The sequence below is a fragment of the Myotis nattereri genome (assembly GCF_964212035.1).
Source record: "Myotis nattereri genome assembly, chromosome: 4".
Classification (NCBI taxonomy): domain Eukaryota; kingdom Metazoa; phylum Chordata; class Mammalia; order Chiroptera; family Vespertilionidae; genus Myotis; species Myotis nattereri.
In genome coordinates this window covers 53,182,584-53,203,071 of record NC_138079.1, presented here as the reverse complement: position 1 = coordinate 53,203,071, position 20,488 = coordinate 53,182,584, and the positions used below count along the sequence as shown (strand labels likewise).

General features: G+C 40.8%; 1 protein-coding gene across 1 annotated transcript in view; it reads left to right on the top strand.

Moving 5' to 3' along the window:
- Positions 1 to 6,424: 6,424 nt before the first annotated feature.
- The window catches only part of ARB2A (ARB2 cotranscriptional regulator A), a 387,607-nt gene continuing 373,543 nt past the window's right edge, over positions 6,425 to 20,488 (top strand). Inside the window, exon 1 of the mRNA XM_081088717.1 lies at positions 6,425 to 6,614. The gene's annotated coding sequence lies outside the window, so the exon portion shown is untranslated. The remainder of the gene's footprint in view (positions 6,615 to 20,488) is intronic.

The following is a 20,488-nucleotide window of genomic DNA, read 5'->3' as shown; positions in this document are numbered from 1 at the left end:
CCATTTGGTTCTTTAGCATAGTTTTTATGTTTGCTGAAATTTCCTGGATTTTCATTCAGTATGAGTGTCCTTTCCTTTATGTCATTGAGCATAGTTATAATAGCTCTTTAAAGTCCGATCTGATGATTCTGGCAGTGAGGTATCTTGGGATCAGTCTTCATTGCTTGCATTTTCTTTTGAGAATGTATAATTGTGTTGGGGGAGTCTTCAAGACCACCTCTCCATTTAGAGATTAGCTAGATCTCTCACAGGACTAATCACATAGTTGTACTCTCACTGCTAAGATTTATCAAAGCAATGTAGAATGAGTGTGTGTGAGAAAGAGAGAGAGAGAGAGAGAGAGAGAGAGAGAGAGAGAGAGAGAGAGAGAGAGAGGGAGAGGGAGAGAGAGAGAAGGCTCCTTATAAGGATGTGGGAATGCATCTTAAAAACACAATATATCAAATTTCAGTAAATATTGGGAGATAGAGTATGTTTCTGAAGATATATGGGAATAATCAGATTGCCAAAAATAGAGTCATCAGTGTATAAAAGGATTAGAACAAAGAAGAGTAAGAGTAAAGTTTGTGCTTACAGAAATAATTGTGGAAAACCAGGAATAGAGCTCATATTTGAGATATAAAAGGGAAGGGAATATAAGAGAGGAAAAGTACCAATAGGGATTGAAAAATTATACAGTCCTAATATTCCAAAGAGGAAGTACCATTACAACCTTGAAAATATAATTTTTATATAATTATTTTATATAATGTATTAAACATTGAAGTTTCTCTAATTTATAGGTATTTAGATATAACTATGCCTCTAAAAAAGGCATATTGAATATGCAGCACTTGGCAGGGGGATGGGTAACAAGCAGAAAACACAATTTTTCTTCTTCTAACTATAATTCAAACCTGCTTTGTCAGATCTTTTCCTCTATCCCTGGTTTATACGACAAAGAGGCATTATGGCTTTTCTGGTCATATTAGGATATTTTGGAATGTCTCAAATTTTATCTTATTTAAAAGTCCAATATGATCTAAATCATTTCAAATATTTTCTATTCATTTTCCTTTTTCTTTCTTTCTTTTCTTTGTCTTCCACTTTTTCCTGACTTCTCTGATTTTAATTGAATATTGTATATGATTTTAGTTTCTCTCCTCTCTTAGCATATTAATTAGACTTTTTAAAAACTTTTAAAAGTGTTTGCTCTAGAGTTTGCAAAATATATTTACAACTTATTTAAGTCTACTTTTAAATAATACCATTTCATGGGTAGTAAAAATACAGATTATTTCCAATTCCTTCCTCCTGTCTCTTATAACATTGCTGTCAGTCATTTTACTTATCCATTAGCTATCATCACAGAAAGCAATGTTGATATTATTTTAAACAGTGTTATCTGTTAGATCAATAAAATTAAGGAAAATAAAAGATTTTATTTCACCAGCTGGTCTACTGGTAACAATTTTCCTCAATTTTTTCTTGTGGAGAGCTATTATTTCTTTCCTACTTTTGAAGAATAATTTCACTGTATACAGAATTCTAGGTTGTTGTTTTTTTCCAACACTTTAAATATCTCATTCTACTCTCTTCTTGTATAGTTTCTCAAAAGGAGTCCAATGTAATTCTTATCCTTTTCTTTCTGGGCAAGGCTGGGTTTTTTTGTTTGTTTGTTTGACCTTTGGCTTCTTTCAAGATTTTCTCTGTCCTTGGCTTTCTGCTCTTTGAATATATATGCCCAGGTATAGGTTTTTTGTTAGTTTGTTTTTAGCATTTATCATTTTTGAAATTCTCTGAGTTTCCTGGATCTGTGGGTTTGTGGGTCATTAATTTTGGAAACATTCTCAGTCATTGTTATTTCAAATAGTCCTTTTGTTCCTTTCTCTTTCTTCCTCTTCTGTTATTCCCATTAAGCATATATTACGCCTTGTTTAATTTTCCCACAGTTCTTGGATAGTCTAGTCCATCTCTTTCATTCTTTTCTTCTCTTTGCATTTAAGTTTTGGAAGTTTCTATTGACATATCCTCAACCTAGATTCTTCCCTTGTTTCTATTCAGTCACTTATACCTTTCATTTCTGTTATAGTGTTTTTGATTTCTAATATTTCCTTTTGATTCTTTCTTAGTGTTTTCATCGCTCTGTTTACAGTACCCTTCTGTTCATGAATGTTGTCTATTTTTCCTTTACTTGGAAGGCTAGAAAAGGCTGATGTTGAGTATATCCATTTTCTAGATTGGTAAATCCCCAGTTGGGTAGGCGCTGGTAAATTAGTTTCCCTTATAAGGCAGGCGTTGTTATGGAAAACAGAGAGCTCTGGGAATATTTCATAAAGATCACTTTTCCTCTCCCACTGTCAGAAGATTTTGCTATCTTCATTGTAAGAACCTGGCAGATCTCCTGGAGGCAAAACTTACTGAAGTGTGGGTGCCACTCTCCACCTTCCCTCACACAACTGTGATTACTTGGAGTTTTTAACTCTCAGTCTATCCCAGTGATGGCGAACCTATGACACACGTGTCAGAAGTGACAGGCGAACTCATTTTTTGGGTTGATTTTTCTTTGTTAAATGGCATTTAAATATATAAAATAAATATCGAAAATATAAGTCTTTGTTTTACTATGGTTGCAAATATCAAAAAATTTCTATATGTGACACGGCACCAGAATTAAGTTAGGGTTTTCCAAAATGCTGACACGCCGAGCTCAAAAGGTTCGCCATCACTGAGATTCTAGCCCAACAATTCATTAACCACAGTTTTAAAGTGTTCCTACCCATACTGGCTCCCACTGCTGGCTTCTGCTCCCAGTAAGCTGTGCTTCTCTTTATCCACCTGTCTCTACAGTTTCGGGGGACAGCAGTTTGCCCTGGGACAATTCCCAGACAGATCTAAGAAGAGTTGTTGACTTTCTGTTTGTATAGCTTTTTCCTATTGTCAGAATGGGAATGACTGATTTTCAAGTTCTAAACTCTTTACATATTGAACTGGAAACCTCTAAATCACTTTAAAACATCTTCTAGGCCTGAGTCACCCACAAATATGGTTGAAAGGAAGAGGGTATGATCTATTTTGTCCTATTTCCTCCACCTTTTACTTGTCTATGTCCCACACTAGTTTTACTTTGAGCTCCTTCGGGGTCAGTTTAGGTGTGCGAAGAAAAGGCTTTTGTAAATTGAGGTCGTTGTCCCTTCTGTAGCAAATGTCCAAATGCTGGTGCTTTCTGTCCTTTGATACATTTTTGGAGGTAAATCCAAATCCAGGAACTTCAATATTGCCATTCCCTGATCCATGAGATGCATGCTCCACTGAGCACCTAAAAATTTCCATGTGGCCCATCTTCTGGTGGCTTAAACAACCTGGTTCTTCTGGTTGGTAAGCTTCTCCCTTCTTTCTACTGGAGTTGCTTCTCTCCTTTCAAAACAATTCTACCCTAGTGTCACGGGTTGAATTATGCCCCTCTTCCCAAAAGATATATTGAAGTCCTCATCCCAGTATGTAGGAATGTAACCTTATTTGATAATTAGAACATTAATCAAGTTAAAATTAGTTAAACTAGCTCATAAGGGTGCCCCCCCCAATATGATTGTTATCTCTATAAAAAGGAGAAATTTGGACACAGAGCCAGAACATAGGGAGAATGCCATCTGAAGATGAAGGCAGACATTTGGGTGATGCATCTACAAGTCAAGAGACATGAAAGATTGCTTTCAAACCACTAGAAACTAGAAGGGAGGCACGGAACAAGTTCTTCCTCACAGTCCTCAGAAGGAAACAACCCTGTACCTTAATTTGATTTTGATTTCTAATCCCCAGATTTGAGACAATTTCTGTTGTTTTAGCCACCTAGTTTGAGATACAGAAGGTCCTTGAATAACATTGTTTTATTCAACATCATTTCATTATAACATTGGTGAGGGGGAAAAATGATTCCTGGCTGGGGTCACTGTCTATGAGGAGTTAGCTAATTTCCCCATGCTTTCACAGGTGTTCTCTAGGTACTCTGGTTTTGTCCCACAGATGTACACAGTAAGTTAATTGGCAAGTCTAAATTATCCCAGTGTGAGTGAGAGTGAGCTCTGCAAAGACTGCGGTTCTGCCCAGGGTTGGTTCCTGCCTTGTTCCCTGAGCTGATGCGATAGGCTCTGGCTGCCCACAACACTGAGCAGGTTAGAAAATACTTATTTCACTTGTTTTTATTAGTCTTTCTTAAATGTATGCATAGCTCATTCACATTTATTTCAATGTGGACTATTGGAAGTGTTTGCGTCTTTATTTAGAAGTTTGGTGATGTTTTTGTGATCAGAAGTATACTATAAGAACTTATCTCATTTATATCAATTAGTCTATGGTAAAATTCGTATCATTATACCTTGCTTTGTTGAAGTTGTAGCTTCCAACTACAACTATCAATGGATGTTAAGTGAGGACTCACTATACTGCCCATGACAGCCATAGAAAACTAATACATACAACCATTTGCTAACATGTCTACATGATGTTGGGAAAACTTGACTGTTCTTATCTTTTTACTCTATCATCACAGGTACCCTTAGTCAGTGTCTTGCCTTTAAATATTTCCACTCAAGAGAATTGTCAATCACTTCTGGGACTCCTGTTTTCCTCAATCCAAGGTTATTGGACAAGTTTTCCTGCTCCCCATCCTCTACCCCAAATCTCTTACCACCCTCATCTTTAGTGGAGGCATGGGGTGGACAGGGGTCAGATGTTATAGATTTATGGAAACAATTCCCTATTCTATTTTGAGTAGGAAGCTCTTAAAGGTTTTGAAGAGGAAAGGAACAAATTCTGATGTGCATTTTAAAAGGATTTCTACAGCTGACAGCAGGAGTCTAAACTATAGGGAGGCAAGAATAGTAGCCCGTAGAATAAGTAAGAGACTACTACAGCATCCAGTGAGGACTGCCTTTTGAAAAGAGAGCCAACAGATTTTTCTGAGAGATTGGATGTGGAATGTCAGAGAAAGAGAAATCAAAGGATGACCTGAACAATTGTAAGAATCAACGTGCCATTTACTGAGATGGGAAGATGGGCAACAGAACAAGTTTTGGAGGTAGGAAATATGGAGTTTTAATTGCATGTTAAATACCTTAGTAGATATGTTGAACAAGAAGTTAGATATATGAATACAGAACTCCATGAAGGCAGGGCTGGCTGTGGATATTTAGAAGCCATCAGCATAGTGATGCCATATGAAAGACAATGAAGAGAAGGGATGAGATCACCCGGGGAAGGAGGTCGGCTGAAAAGGGGAAGTGATCTGGGCCACACTAACATTTACAAATCAGGAAGAATCCAGCAAAGGAGAACCAAAAGAGCACTGTGATTTCACAAGAGTCAAATGGAAGAAAAAAAATGTTTCAAGAACAAGGATGTGCTTAACTGTGTCAAGCGCTGTTGAATGGTCAAGTAAGATGAAGACTGAGTTGCTCTAAGGATTTATCAGGATTGTTTAAACGCCCTGATATCTACACACAAACTCTCCTTTCGTTAACATTTAAACTAGCTATGAGACCTCACCTTCAATAGTGCACAAGAATTAAAGATCTAAAATTTACACTTAACAGCATGTATTCTGTACTGATTCTGTGGATCAGTTAGGGCAGTGGGTCATGTACCCTTTGGGGGTCGAACGACCCTTTCACAGGGGTCGCCTAAGACCATGGGAAAACACACATATAATTACATATTGTGTTTGTGATTAATCACTGTGCTTTAATTATGTTCAATTTGTAACAATGAAATTGGGGGTCACCACAACATGAGGAACTGTATTAAAGGGTCACGGCACTAGGAAGGTTGAGAACCACTGAGTTAGGGCATTTTCATGGGTAATTTTTACTTTCAGGGATTTTTGCCCTAAGGGCTGAGGAGCAAACCCGGATAGCAATGTGGCTATAGCTTTCCACCGCTGTTTCCGATCTAGGCATACCCCCATTTTACATTTTTTTGCAAACTGAAGACAAGAACCTCCGCCAACAAAAGGACGAGGACACACTTCATTGCCCTGGTCTCGAACAGAACCTGCAATGTCTCCAAGCTATGCCTGCGTTCAGCAAACAGGAAAAAGAGCAGGCTCGGGGCACCCGCCCTTAACTTCCAGCTTTATCTGAATGGTAATTAAGAGGTACATTCATTCTCTTCCGGAGGTGAATGGAGCGCTAAAGGGGGATACCCCACAGCGGCAGGGAGGGCAGTAGCTGCAAGCACACTCAGGAATTGTTACTCAAACGCCGCGGGAAGAACCGGGCTCCGGGGTGGCTCCAGGGAGTGGCGTCCCGCACCTCGGAAGGTGAGCGCGGGGCGAGCACAGCCGGCAGGTGAGGAACGTGACCGCTCGCGCCGCCCCAGGCCCCGCTCCCAGCCCGCCCAGCGCCACAGGAACCGGGCCGGCGACCACGCCCCGCGTATTTCCGGATTTGGCGCGGTCGCGTGCGTGATGACTCTCCAGCCTCGCGCGGACCCCGGAAGTGCAACTTGAACTTGTTCGGGGCGCGGATCCCGAGAGAGAAAGTCACTCGGACCGCACGAGGGAGTTCGCCGGGGCGCGCTGGAAGGCCACGCCTCCTCCCGCCTCCCCCCGCAGCCCCGCAGCCGCGGGCAGAGCTCAGGTAGGACCTCGGTCTGCGGGGACGCGAGCCCCGGGCAGGCCAGGGCCGGCGTCAGAGTCGGGGGCTGGCTTGGTCCTTCCCGGGTGCGGGTTGCTGGCCCCGGGCCGGAGGTTCCCTAGCGGCGCGGCGCGTTTTGTGCGGACACCTCCGTCCTAGGGCCTGGCCCGCGGACGGGCAGCTCCCGCCTCCCTGGCGGGGCAGGGCCCGTGTGTTCCTCGGTGCCTCTCCTTACACCCGGACGCGGGGTGCTGGCAGCCCCGGGTGTAACCTGTACTCCCAGGCTTCCCCAGATGGGGAGATACCGAGGTTCTCTGGTTCAAGATTATTTTTTTTCTACAGGAATTACCAACTGCCAAAACTTTACCGAGAGTCACGTATTGCAGACAGAAGGTTGAAGCGCGGTTATAAAATGTTCTCCAAAGTTGCCACTCGCGTGGACGCTGGTGGGACATTGAACGGGGCTAATTTCACTTAGCTGAACACTTCCGGCTTGGACATAACGTTAGGTGTATTTAGGAAGCAGCCCGTGCTAGTGCTCCAGAGTGTGTGTCTGTTGGGCCAAGGCACTCGGTACCTAATTTTTTGACTATATTTATTGACAGCCTACTTTGTTGCATTTGTCCATTTACTCCGAAAACTTGTACAGGGAAAATTTTGTGGTTTTTCAGACTACCAAGTTCCTTGTAACTTTTATCACAATACGTGCAATGTGATGTTTGCTGTGCAGTACATTAGTATCATTTTGTCTTAAAAGCAGGGTTAGAGCTACATTCTTTAATTTTGTCCTTTACCCAGCATTATGAGGGCTAGATGTACTGTATTCATTTAGCGTATTTAGAAGCTGAGTCAGAGAGCACTGTGTGAAGAGCTTAATGAAGATGGTACTGCCACTGCTGGTACCCGGGTTCTGACTGGGAGACTAGGTGTTCCTACCACTTCACCAGTGAAGCCGGAAGAGGGATGGATGCTCTGGATGGCGCCGAGGCAGTGGCTGCTGCAAGGCTGGTAGATGGTGCCGAGGCCAAGAGGGAATGTGCTCTGCGAAGCTGTGAACATCCATCTACTCATTCAACAGCTATGTATCGGCTACCTTCAATGTGCCAGGCAGTGTTCCGGGTGCTGGGAATACCGTCCTGGCCAATAAAGTCCTTATGCTTCTGAAGTTACTTTGTACAGTAAATCCTCCATTTTGTGGACCTCGATTTAACGGACAAAATTTCCGTATGTCCTATGTGAAAATTAACACCCTGTTAATTTCAAAATGATGTTAGCCAAGATTTGCTTATAATGAAAGTAATAGGTTATTTTTTGTTGTTATTAATCCCCGTTATTTTTAACAAATTTAACAGAATAGGCCATATGTTGGAAAAAAACACTGTAGTAATTTCACAGACAAGTAACTATTACATGTCTACAACTATAGACTACATAGTTAAATCTAATAATCACCTCTCGTAAACAATATTCGGCAAATGATTACCACGTGATCACACTGCATCCTGTGTAGTAATTGGTTCTGTTGTCCTGTGGTGTGGTTTTCTAAATCAGTTTTAACACGTGGGCTAAGCCACACCCCAACCGAGTGTATTTGTTTACTCCCAGTGACTGGTGAATGCAAGCATTTACTAGACCTATTCAGTATAAATTTAAAATAACAGTAATACATATAGAAAACTTTTCTGTGAAATTAAACTTTTCACACATTACTTAATTTTAATCACACAAATGTGTCTACATAAGTAAAAACAGGTAAATTAGTTTGTCAATTTCTTAATACATGCATTCGGAAAAACTACTTTATTTCATAAGGGACTTTTGGCTTTAACAGACACCCCCTCACCCAAATTAGTCCTTTTGTTATATTGAGGTTTTTCTGTAGTGGATGAAGAAAGAAAATTAACAAGCATATATATCTCAAGTAGTGATAAGAGCTATGAAGAAAAACAAAGCTCGGTAAGGGGAGAGAGAATATTTTAGATAGGGTGATCAAGCTCAGCCTCTCTGATGAGGGGACATTTATTTGAGAAGAGTTCTAAATGAAGTGAGTGGGGGACAGTTGTTTTAGGCCAGTGGTCGGCGAACTCATTAGTCAACAGAGCCAAATATCAACAGTACAACCATTGAAATTTCTTTTGAGAGCCAAATTTTTTAAACTTAAACTACATAGATAGGTACATTGTTATTAACTTAATTAGGGTGCTCCTAAGCTGGCCTTTGTTAAAAACATCCTCAATCTGATTGAGGTACGTTCGCTGAGGTTGACCCCTTCCAACTCTCCCATCCACATTCGTCTTGTATACTTGTTTCGTCTATCTCCTTTCCGAAAACCGACTTCTGTGCATGGGCCACGAAGTTTCAATCACACTGTATGTGCGTGCCCGCACGTGGTATTTTGTGGAAGAGCCACACTCAAGGGGCCAAAGAGCCACATGTGGCTCACGAGCCGCGGTTTGCCGACCACTGTTTTAGGCTAACAAAAGGCTTGGAGGCAAGAGAACGTTTGGTCTATCTTGGAGTAGCAAGGATGTAGGAATGGAGGCATTAAGGTGCAAAAATCTTGCGAACAAATATTTATTTAGTGGTTTGGTGTGTGCATGAGCAATCTTATTTATGGACAGCCTATTTTTCTCAGCTTTCCCAAGCTGACCTCCATGAGGAGAATCTGACATTCTTAGTTATGTAGAGATGTTTCCAACAGCACCAACAAAGTCAAGAACCATTTACTCATTGTACATAACTTGTGCTGTTTTAAAGTCAGATTGGGTTTGCATAATAGCCATGTGTAACTAAGTAGCAAGTACTTCTCTGCTCTATTTCAACTTTATACATTTTTTTTTTATTGTGGTAAAGTATACATAACAACTTTTGCTATTGTAACTATTTTTTATTGTACATTTCAATGGCATTAAGTACATTCACACTGATATACAACCATCATTATCATCCATCTTCAGAACTTTTCATCTTCCTCAACTAAAAATCGGTACCCTTTAAACATTAACTCCCATTACTGCCCTTCCCTCAACCCTCGCAACCCCCAATCTACTTTTGTTTCTGCGAATTTTGTCTGTACTCTCGGTGCCTCATATGTGGAATCATACAAGATTTGCCCTTTTGTAACTGACGTATTTCACTTAGCACAATGCCTTCGAGGTTTATCCATGTTGTAGCATGCGTTAAAATATCCTTAGGCTGAATAATATTCCATTGTATGTATATTCCGCATTTTGTTTATCCCTTCATTTGTTTGTGGTTACTTGTGTTGCTCACACCTTTGGTTACTATGAATGATGCTGCTATGATCATGGCTGTGCAAATCTACTTTCATTTATTTTAGGTATATTCCCAGAAGTGGAATTACTAGATCATATGGTACTTCTATGTTTAATTCTTTAGGAATTGCCGTACTATTATCCACAGTGGCTAGATTATTTTATATTTCCTCCAGCAAAACACAGAGGTTTCAATTTCTCCCCTCCTCAACAACACTTCACATCCTCTCCAAATAGAATTTCTGTTTTTTGGTAATAACCAGCCTAATGGGTATGAAGTTGTATCTCCTGTGCTCTTGATTTGCATTTTCCTAATGATTGGTGATGTTAAGGATCTTTTTATATGCTTTGGGGATATATATATATTGTAGTACTATCCGTTTGTTTTAAGATCTGATTTTCATAGAAATTCTTGGAGATTTTTTTTTTTGGATAAATCTTTTAAGAGTTAAAAAGGCAGTCACTATGTCTTCTGTTGCTTTTTTTTAACCCTAAAATACTATCATGTAAAAGCTTCAGCGTCTAGAAAAGGTAACTTCTGCAGTAACTTCAAACTTAGAAATAAAAGAAACTATCACATCTTTTGTAAAAATGAATGAACCTTTGAGTATCAGATTGTGATGGAAATGCTTCAGAAAAGCCAGAGGCCATTCTGACATAATTTGATTTTTTTCTTTTTCATTAGAAGGAAAGGAGTGTATTGATTGGCTTACTGTGCCTGTGAAGTAGCTCTCTTTTGTCTAGTAGCTGAGAAGAGCAGCAAACAGAAGAGACAAAAGTGATGAAGAAACAGAGAAAAGAAATGTTGGATAGCAGTATAGCATTTGGATGTGGCTAGATGGAGAGAGCCAGAGATCAGTAATAGTAATGGATGGTAAGCACCAGAACTGACAGTAAAGGTGAGAGGACCCAGCAACACAGTGACAGAAAGTAATGTGGCTCCATAGATTGTAATGGATTGTGGGATAGGTTGAGGGAGTGAAAATCCCAGCTACATCTCAGCCTGTGGTTCTGAAGTCAGTCACTTGACCTTGAGTAATTCAGTAAGACCGATTGTACATCAAGTAATGTACATCAGTCCATTTAGTTCAACAGTCAGTGTTTGGGAGGTGTGCAGTCTGTATAGTCCCACTATAAGTTTTTCAGACCAGGTGTCACACAATTTCTATCCCTAAAATAATGAGTCTTAATTGAGTAATTCAATGAGTAACGTGTAATTCAACATTATCCAGCATTTTGAAAAAACATTTTAGATTATCTGTTTAAGAAAGAAAGGGATTTTTTAATGGCTAATGGTCCATTAGTTAAAGGTGACACATCTTTTTTTTTAAATAATTGAATGTTTTGTATACTATCATCGTCTGTTAAACATTCTTGGGCTATTTTAGCTATGAAGCTCATTTAAATTGATTATTGTGCTTGAATTTAATGAATGAAAAATTGAACCATAATTTTGCTTATCATTCTTTTGCAAATTAAAATTGATTAATTTGCTACAGATGAGGTGTCAGATGACTGACTTGCTCAAAATTTCACAGCTAAGTCAAAGAAGGTTACAGACAGCAGTGCTGTGCTGCTTTCATATATGATTTGGTATAAGAAAGCAGCTGGAAAGATACTATATGTGGTTCAACAGATATACTACCTCTACTAGTATTTAAAAAACAATTCAGAATTAATATCGAGGTAATGAAGGAGTGTGAGTGATACCCTTTTAATGTACAAAGCATAGCTTAGTTTTCTGTGCCTTGTTTAGAACATGGAACAAACTAACATTGTGAGCAAGATTATATTTCAAGGTGGGGCATTTAAAAAATTTGATTAATTGATGGGTGAGATGCTCATTTGATTTGAATTACCCTAGTCTTCTGCATATCATTGTTTTTGTCTATACTATATAAATGATTCTGGTTCTAACTCTAGAAGTTTGGAAATTAATCATCTTGATCCATTTGGCTTAACACCCTCTAATGTAGTTGGAGTACTTATCTTACGTGGTCATATCCAGGAATTGGTTGGGGAGTGGGTCGGAAGGATCAGTGAAGAACATTGGGCAAGTTCAGGTGGCAAAGAAAGGTAGTCTGTCAGTAGGGATTAGCTCAACAGGGATAGGACTCTGGTCTCAAAAGAGGTAGGGAGGAGGGGGGATAAACAGGCAAAGGCCCAAGCTCTAAACTGAAGTATGAGGGAAGGAAAACAGAGCCAGAGTTAGTTAGGGTCTCAGTTAACTAGAATCAGTAAAAGATGGATACCTAATCAAAAGACACACTTGAGATCTTGCATGCTGGTTGGCATGTCTGCTATAAAGGTAAGACTTTAACAAAATATTTTGTATTATGATAGAAGTATGTTGGGAGAGGCACAATGCCTTGCTTGGGGTTATATAAAGGCTTTTTCGAGAAAATAATGCTTAAATTGAGAACTTAAGGATCAGTTAGTTATTGCTCCTCAGCCTTTTGGCTAAGATCAAGTGTAGTATCTATTCTTACCAGTTTAATATTGGATACACCCTCTATCCGAAGACAGTATATTAAATGGATTTTTGGTGTTAGGAGATGGTAGGAGCTTTTTCGTCCACTCCACACATCGACCAGGTGTCTGACCAGAGGGGGTCCGATCAAACCTGGTTTCAGTGACCTCAGTACTTGGGTTCTGGCTAGTAAAGAATTCAGAGCAAGACCCAACTGTAAGAGAACATTTATTGGGTAAATTACAGAGGTAGAAAAAAGTAATTCCTAGAGGAAATGGGCTTAGGAAACAAGTTATAGAGATAAAGGAAGGGCCCTTAGAGCTAGGGAGTGGGGAAGCTAATGGTAAAGTGCTTGGGGGAGAGGGAGAAGGAAGGGAAAGACAGGGGCATGCCCCTAGAGGGAGAGTGCACTGGGACCTTCGTCCTAAGGGTTTTAAGGGTGAGATTTTAGGGAAGGTCCCAGGGAAAGATCTTCATAGAATATTCAGCAGTTTTCCAGGTGTGTCCTTTCAGGGTTGTGGTCTCCATTGATTGATTGGTCGGCACCAGAGCTTTATTCAATGCAGCTGGTCCTGACGTCCGCAGTGGTTGGTTTGTTGCTTCTCTGGTCCTGGAGCTGAAATACAACTGAGACATAGATGTTATTTCTAGGGAGGAAAGGTTATGGGGTCTAAACTGCATGACCAGTGATATGCTAGAGGAGGAAGAGTCACCCTGGGAGTTAGGTCCAGCCCTGCAGTTGATTGTCCATTGTTAGGCACCTGGGGCTTTTCACCCTGGTGACCTTCTGTACCTGACCTGTGGTCTTGTTCTGCTGTGCCTGTCTAACTGCCTACAGCACTTCCAGGAATGGTGCACACACACACACACACACACACACACAGAAATACCTCTCAGCAGTCTGATGTTTGTTAAAACAAAAAGGAATTTGCAATTACTAGAGGAAGAAAGTTTGTTGTCATGAGAGATGAAAGGAAGAGATAGAAGCCAAATCACTGGGGGTGGGGAACTTAAGAGGATAGAAGGCTTGTATAGTTTGCTGAGGGGTAGAGACTTGCCTTCTAAGGCATTAGAAAATCCTGGTTGTTTTTTCTTCTCTCTTATGTAGTAAAGAATTTACCCTTGCTCAAAAAGAGGTCTGGCCTTTGTCCTCAGCCTCTTAGCTGGTAAACTCTAGTATCTTTGTTTGCCTGGGGGTCTTGGGTCACGTTGTACAACTGTGTGATTTAGGGTGGGATGAGTCATTCTCCTGCAGTCTTAGGATGGAGACTGCCTATGCCAGAAATACTGACTACATGACTTAGGGTGGGGGCTTTGGGTCACATGGTATCAGTGGGCCTGGAAACGTAGATCAGCCATGTAGCCAGTCATGCCTCCGTGGAGCCCCACTAAAACCCTGAACAGCATGTCTCCCGTTAGCTTTCCTGGTTGGCAGTAATACTCCATGTACATTGTCAGACATACTGGTAGATATGGGCAGAGTAGCATGTCGGTGAGTCTGCAGGGAGAGGACGTCAGAAACTCCATGTTTGGTGCTCTCCTGAGCTCTGTCCTATGTGCTTCTCTTCCCCAGGGTAAATCTTTATCCTTTCCCTGTAATAAACCATAACCATGAGTATAACAGTTTTCAGTGAGTTCATTGAGTCTTTAATAATAAGGTAATAATAATTTATTATCTGATAATAATTCTAGGGGATTTTGGAACCTTAGGGGACTTTAGGAAGCCTCTGAACTTGCAATTGGTGTTAAAAGTGGGGGTAGTCTCTTGTGTGGACTGTGCCCTCTAACTCTGTAGTTGTCCACGAACTTCCACATCTCCTTTCTCTGCTCCTTCCTTTCTCTGATTAAGGGAAAAAATGGCCTTAGAATTTTAAAGCAGAGCCAAATGAGCTGATGATGTTGAAGTAACCTATTTTCTAAGGTTAGAGGATATTTGGGAAAGTATCAAGAATATTATCACATTGATGTCTCTGTACATGATAAAATCCTCTGATACATTTCTTTCTAATTGCTATGGACTGAATTTTCCTCCCCACTGCCATCCAAATGCATATGTTGAAGCTCAAATCCCAAGGACAATATGTAAGGTTAAATGAAGTCATAGTGTGGAACCCTGATCTGTTAGTATGTGTCCTCATAAGAAGAGACATCAGTGAGCTCCCTGGATTGCGTTCTCCACCCAGTGAGGACATAGCAATAAGATGGCTGTCTAAAGCCAGGTATAGGTAGGGTTCTCACCATGAACCAGCCCTGCTCAATCTTGCCCTGGGATTTACAGCTTCCAGAACTCTGAGAAAATAAATTTCTGTTTAAGCCTTCTAGTTTCTGGTATCTTGTTATGACAGCCTGAGCAGAGTAATGGCTGATCTTTTTTTCTTAATCATTGATTGGATTGCTTGTGCTCTAGTAGAAGAATGTTTAGAGGTTGAACTTAGTTTTCCATAGACCCAGTTTGAACAATCTGAGATTGTTCAAAAACTTGGAAGAAGAAAGTGGTCAGAAAGAAGAAATTAGTGAAGAATTTTGGATTCTATACCACCCATAGTGACTGAGGAAAAAAAGAAAGTGCATGAAAGTAGAAGAAAAGAAAGAAGGAAAATGGAATGAAAGATGATAGGAAATAATACATTGTGTTATGCTTGAAAAAGATCCAATTTAATTTTTTTCTATAGTTTGAAAATAGTTTAATTGAAGAAATTTACCTTCTAACAAGCTTTGTTGCAGATTTTGTTTAAAGATTATTTTTCTGGGACTGTCTTTGGAGAACTGGTGGGAAGTAGGTTACTGATGTCTTACCTGGATAGCTTGTGTTTTATAAGCTGCTACTGGTTATTATACTGGGAGCAGTCTTTTTTAAAAAATATATTTTTATTGATTACAGAGAGGAAGAGAGAGGAGAGATAGAGTCATCAGTGATGAGAGAGAATCACTGATCAGCTGTCTCCTGCATGCCCCTCCACTGAGAATCGAACACAAAACCGGGTATTTGCCCTGACATGGAAATCTAACTTTGACCTCCTTGTTTACGGGTCGATGCTCAACCATTGCCTGACCCACACAAGCTGGGATTTTTTTTTTTAATACTGTATTTTTGTATGACTTGCAAAGTAATGGTGTTTTTGTACAAGGAAAAACCTCTTGGGCAATTAAAAGTCTTTTATAACATTAAAAAATGGATTTACCCAGAGTTTATTAAGAACTTAACCTGCTACAATTTAGGTATTCCTAAGACTTGGAGAGTGAATAGTGTGGTTTCAATCTATATATATAAAAGTCTAAGTGATCGATCGTACATCTGTCCGACCGGCCGACCGACTGGCCGGTATATATGATGCACACTGGCAATTTAAAAATAAACGTTGACTCACGCGTGTGTGATACATATAAAGCTCTCACTAGCGCCAATCACATCTGTGTGTTTCGAGCTGTCATTGTCGATTGAGAATTTGTTTTTGTTGACATTCTGAAGCTGTAACCAACCGTCCATCCATCTGATAAAGAGCCTGTATCTTACAGCTTAATAAAATGCAAAATGAGAATGAAATTGGGAAAGCAAAATGGTTCAGTCACTATTGAAAAGTTTGGCAGTTTCTATCATCTTAACATACATTTACCATACAACTGAACAAGTTCACTCTGAGGTATTTACCCAAGTGAATGGACAATGTATGTTCACTTAAAAACCTACACATGAATGTTTATAATGGCTTTTTTCATAATCAACAAAAACTAGAAACAACACATATGTTCTTCAGCTGGTGAGTGATAAACTATGATACATCTATACAACTCGATACTACTCAGCAATAAATATTCTAATTAATTTCCTTTCAATGTGCATGAATCTGTGTACTGGCCACTAGTTAGATATAAAAAACAAAGGAGAATTTGCCCAGCCTGCATGTCTCAGTGGTTAAGCATCGACCTATGAACTGGAGGTCGAGGTTCGATTCCCGATCAGGGCACATGTCTATGTTGTGGGCTCGATCTTCATTGGGGAGGCATGCAGGAGGCAGCTGATTGTTGATTCTCATTGATGTTTCAATCTCTCTCTGCCTCTTTCTTCCTTTCTTTGAAATCAATAAAAATATATTTGAAAAAAAAGACAAAGGAGAATTTAAAGAACAAATAAAATTAATAGATATGTATTCATCCACAAATTATGTGTGTTTCTACTATTTCCTAGATATGATGGAAGGATTTTGCTGGCTATTTTTCAGTAAATAAATCTAGGTTGGAATCTAGGTAGGACCTTCCAAGTTTAGAGGAACTAAATATAATATTTGAATTATAAGCATTGAGTTTTTACTTTGGGTATTGAAATGGTATAACACTAGAAATTTACCAGTAAGATGTAAAAAATTTGTAGAGTAGAGCAAAATAACACAAAAACAAGAATTGGAGTTATATGTTTGCAAGGAATATAATTACGAGCATTGACATTAGAATTAGTATTACATAGTAATGATATGTCAGTAACCATATTACCCAAATGTACATATGGAGATATATCATGAGTTGTCAATGATGAACTTTCAGGCACATGGATATAAACATAGATGGTAAAGACCTGAGAGCAGAGGGAAATATCCTCATGTGAGGATTTGGTGTTATTATTATTATTATTCTTTTAGAGAGGGAGAGAGGAAGGGGAAAGAGAGAGAAAGAGAAACATTGATGTGAGAGAGAAACATCATTCGGTTGCTTCCCCTGTGTTGCCTTCTGACTGGGGGTCGAATCCACAACCTTTTGGTGTATGGGATGATGTTCCAACCAACTGAGCCAACCAGCCAGGGCAAATATTACCATATTTAAAATTTTTATTAACCTGTGCCAATTAAAAAAATGGGAGTAATCATGTAGGCTTGGTTTTGGAAAGTACTTTTGACCTGATTCCACTTCCTGAGGAATTATTGTAATTACTAGAAGCCCATTGCCTGAAGATTCGCGCAATAGGCCTTCCTTCCCCTGGCTGCCGGCACCGGTTTTCCTCTGGCACCCGGGACCCAGGCCTTTGGTCTGGCCGCAGCAGAGAAGCCAAGCCTCGAGGCTCGGCTTTTCTCCTCCGGTCGCATCGAGGCTTGGCTTCTCTGCTGCACCGGCAGCGAGGCTTGGCTTCAGTCTTCAGTCTTCAGTCTTCAGTCTTCAGTCTTCAGTCTGCGCCTGTGTATGCAAATTAACGACCATCTTTGTTGGGTTACTTTGCATAGTCGCTCTGATTGGCTGGTGGGTGTAGCAGAGTGACACCAATTTGTATGTTTCTCTTTTATTAGTGTAGAATCTGGAATCATTGCAGGCTTATTTTTATTACTGGTGTATCTCTTTTTGTCTTGGATGTTGCTGAATTGTATAGGAGAATACTACACAATTATGTCCCCTATAATACTGCACAGAGCAGAGTTTGCAAATTGGGGGATCCCCCCTCCCCCCAGGCTAAATGGACTTGAACAATCTTTAATGTTTTAAAATTAGTTTCCAACTATGTAAAAATTTATGTGAAAATCTAGGTTTTTGGTTCTTCCTGAAAAACATGAACTTCCGGCACTCTAGACCTTCTATCTATGTGGCAGCAGTGAGGCAAAGAACAATTCCCCTGAAGTGTGTCACATGTTTTCCAGTTGTTGCAGCCTTCACACTCATTCAGTCTAAGCTGGGCCTAACTGCTTGCATTTACTATGTACTTTCTGGTGCCTATAGATGTTTCAATTTTTTATTCTTACATTATATAACTTAACATGGATACTGTTTGTTTTTTACTTTCTGTGGCTGTACTGCATCTATTATATTTATTTTTCCCAATACATATAGTGATTGGGGTATATGGCATTCAGTGTAGACACCCTCTATGAGTCTACCTTGTCTGTGCTGTAAATTACATTTTTAAAATCTCATTGTGCTCTAGTGACTTCCCTACGCTGTTGTCAAGGTGGTGGTAGGGTCTTTTCTGTAGGTTGGGTCTTTACTGAACTGTAAAGAGGATGTCTATAGGTTTGGTTTTCGGATCCAGCAAAGTTGTTTATTAGAGATCATTTTGTACTTCTTTCTTCCAGCATCAAGCATTTTTTTTTTATGTTTATCCTGGTTTTTTTAGGGTCTTTTCTTACATTTTTCTAGGTGACTAATATGATAAGTCAGCTTGCTAATGTATTTGACAGGTAATTGTGATTAGACCATTATTGCTCATAGATAATATTCCATTATTTTGAAAACGTGTGAGTGATTATGATGGTGAAAATTTTATATGCATTAGGAATACTACAGTACTTTTAAGAAAGTAGACATTTCAGTTTTATCATTTTAAAACAAGCCATTTCAAACTAGTTTATTCTGAATATTTTCCTCAATAAAAAATGTATAATTATTTTAATCCAAACAAACATGTGTTTGTATTTTTGACTGTACTAATTAAAAAGTAAGTCTGTTTTTCTCACTCTCAATGAACAAAATCTTTCAGTGAGATCAACCCTTAATACTGAAAATATTGAGTTATGTAAGGTAATTTTCTACTATTTTTTAAATCCAAAGACAGTAAAAGAAAGCATTTCTGTTTTGGTAAATCCAAAGGAAGCTCCTTCTTCACATAAAAAGTAAATTATTGCTGAATTGGAAAATCAGTAAACACTTTCATAATGATGAGAATGAATAAGTCTGGGAGCTTAAGTGATGCTCACTAGTTCACTGCAGATTTAAAGATATATTGTCTATTGCTGTGTAACAAATTACCCCAAAACTTAGCAGCTTAAAATGAAAGATATTTATTATCTTACACAGTTGCTTAGGGTTAGAAATTTTGGAACAGCTTAGCTGAGTGGTTCTGGTTTAGGATCTCTCATGAGGTTGTAGTACAGTGTCATTAAAAACTAAATAAAACCCATCAAGCACATTACCAGCAATGTCACAAGTTTATAGAAGCTCCACTAATTTATGTATGGTCAGATTTCAGGTAGTTACTTAGGGATTAAGTAGTGCCTGAGGTCTTTTGGCAAAACTTGTGGATAATATTTCAAATGAACAAACTACAGATTTATTTAAAACTAGAGGTCCGGTGCACAAAAATTTGTGCACTGGTGGGGGGGGGGGGTCCCTCAGCCCGGCCTGTGCCCTCTCGCAGTCTGGGACCCCTCGGGAGATAAAGCCCTGCTGGCTTAGGTCTGCTCCCGGGTGGCAGAGGGCAGGCCCAATCCCTAGATGCAGCCCCTGGTCGGGCCCAGAACAGGGCCGATTGGGGAGTTGGGGCGCTGCCCCCTGTCATACACAGAGCAGGGCGATTGGGAGGTTGTGATTCCACCCTCAGTCATGCCCAGGGTAGGGCCAATTGGGGGGTTGGGGCACCATCCCCTGTCACACTCAAGGCAGGGTCGATGGGGAGGTTGCGGCGCCACCCCCTGTCATGCACAGAGCAGGGCCAATCAGGGGGTTGGGACATTTCCCCCTGTCACTCACAGGGCAGGGCCCATCAGGGGGGTTGGGGCTCTGTACCCTGTCACGCACAGAGCAGGGCCAATCGGAGGGTTGGGGCACAGCCCCCTGTCACGCACAGAGCAGGGCCCATCAGGGGGTTGGGGCGCCGCCCTCTATCACCCACAGAGCAGGGCCGATCAGGGGGTTGGGGTGCCGCCACTCTCACACTCAGGGCAGGGCTGATGGGGAGGTTATGGCTCTACCCCGTCACACACAGAGCAGGGCCCATTGGGGGGGGGGGTTGGGGCGCCGCACCCTGTCACACACAGAGCCGCAGGGCGATCAGGGGGTTTGGGCGCTGCCCCCTGTCACGCTGATCCCGGTGCCGGGAAGCCTCACGGCTCCGCTGATCCCGGTGCTGGGAGGCATATTACCCTTTTACTATATAGGGTAGAGGCCTGGTGCATAGGTGGATGCCGGCTGGTTTGCCCTGAAGGGTGTCCTGGATCAGGGTGGAGGTCCCCACGGAGGTGCCTGGCCAGCCTAGGTGAGGGGATGATGGCTGTTTGCAGCTGGCCACACATCCTTCAGGGTGGGGGTCCCCACTGGGGTGCCTGGCCAGCCTGGGTGAGGGGATGATCGCTGTTTGCAGCTGGTCACACCCCCTTCAGGGTGGGGGTCCCCACTGGGGTGCCTGGCCAGTCTGGGTGAGGAGCTGAGGGCTGTTTTCA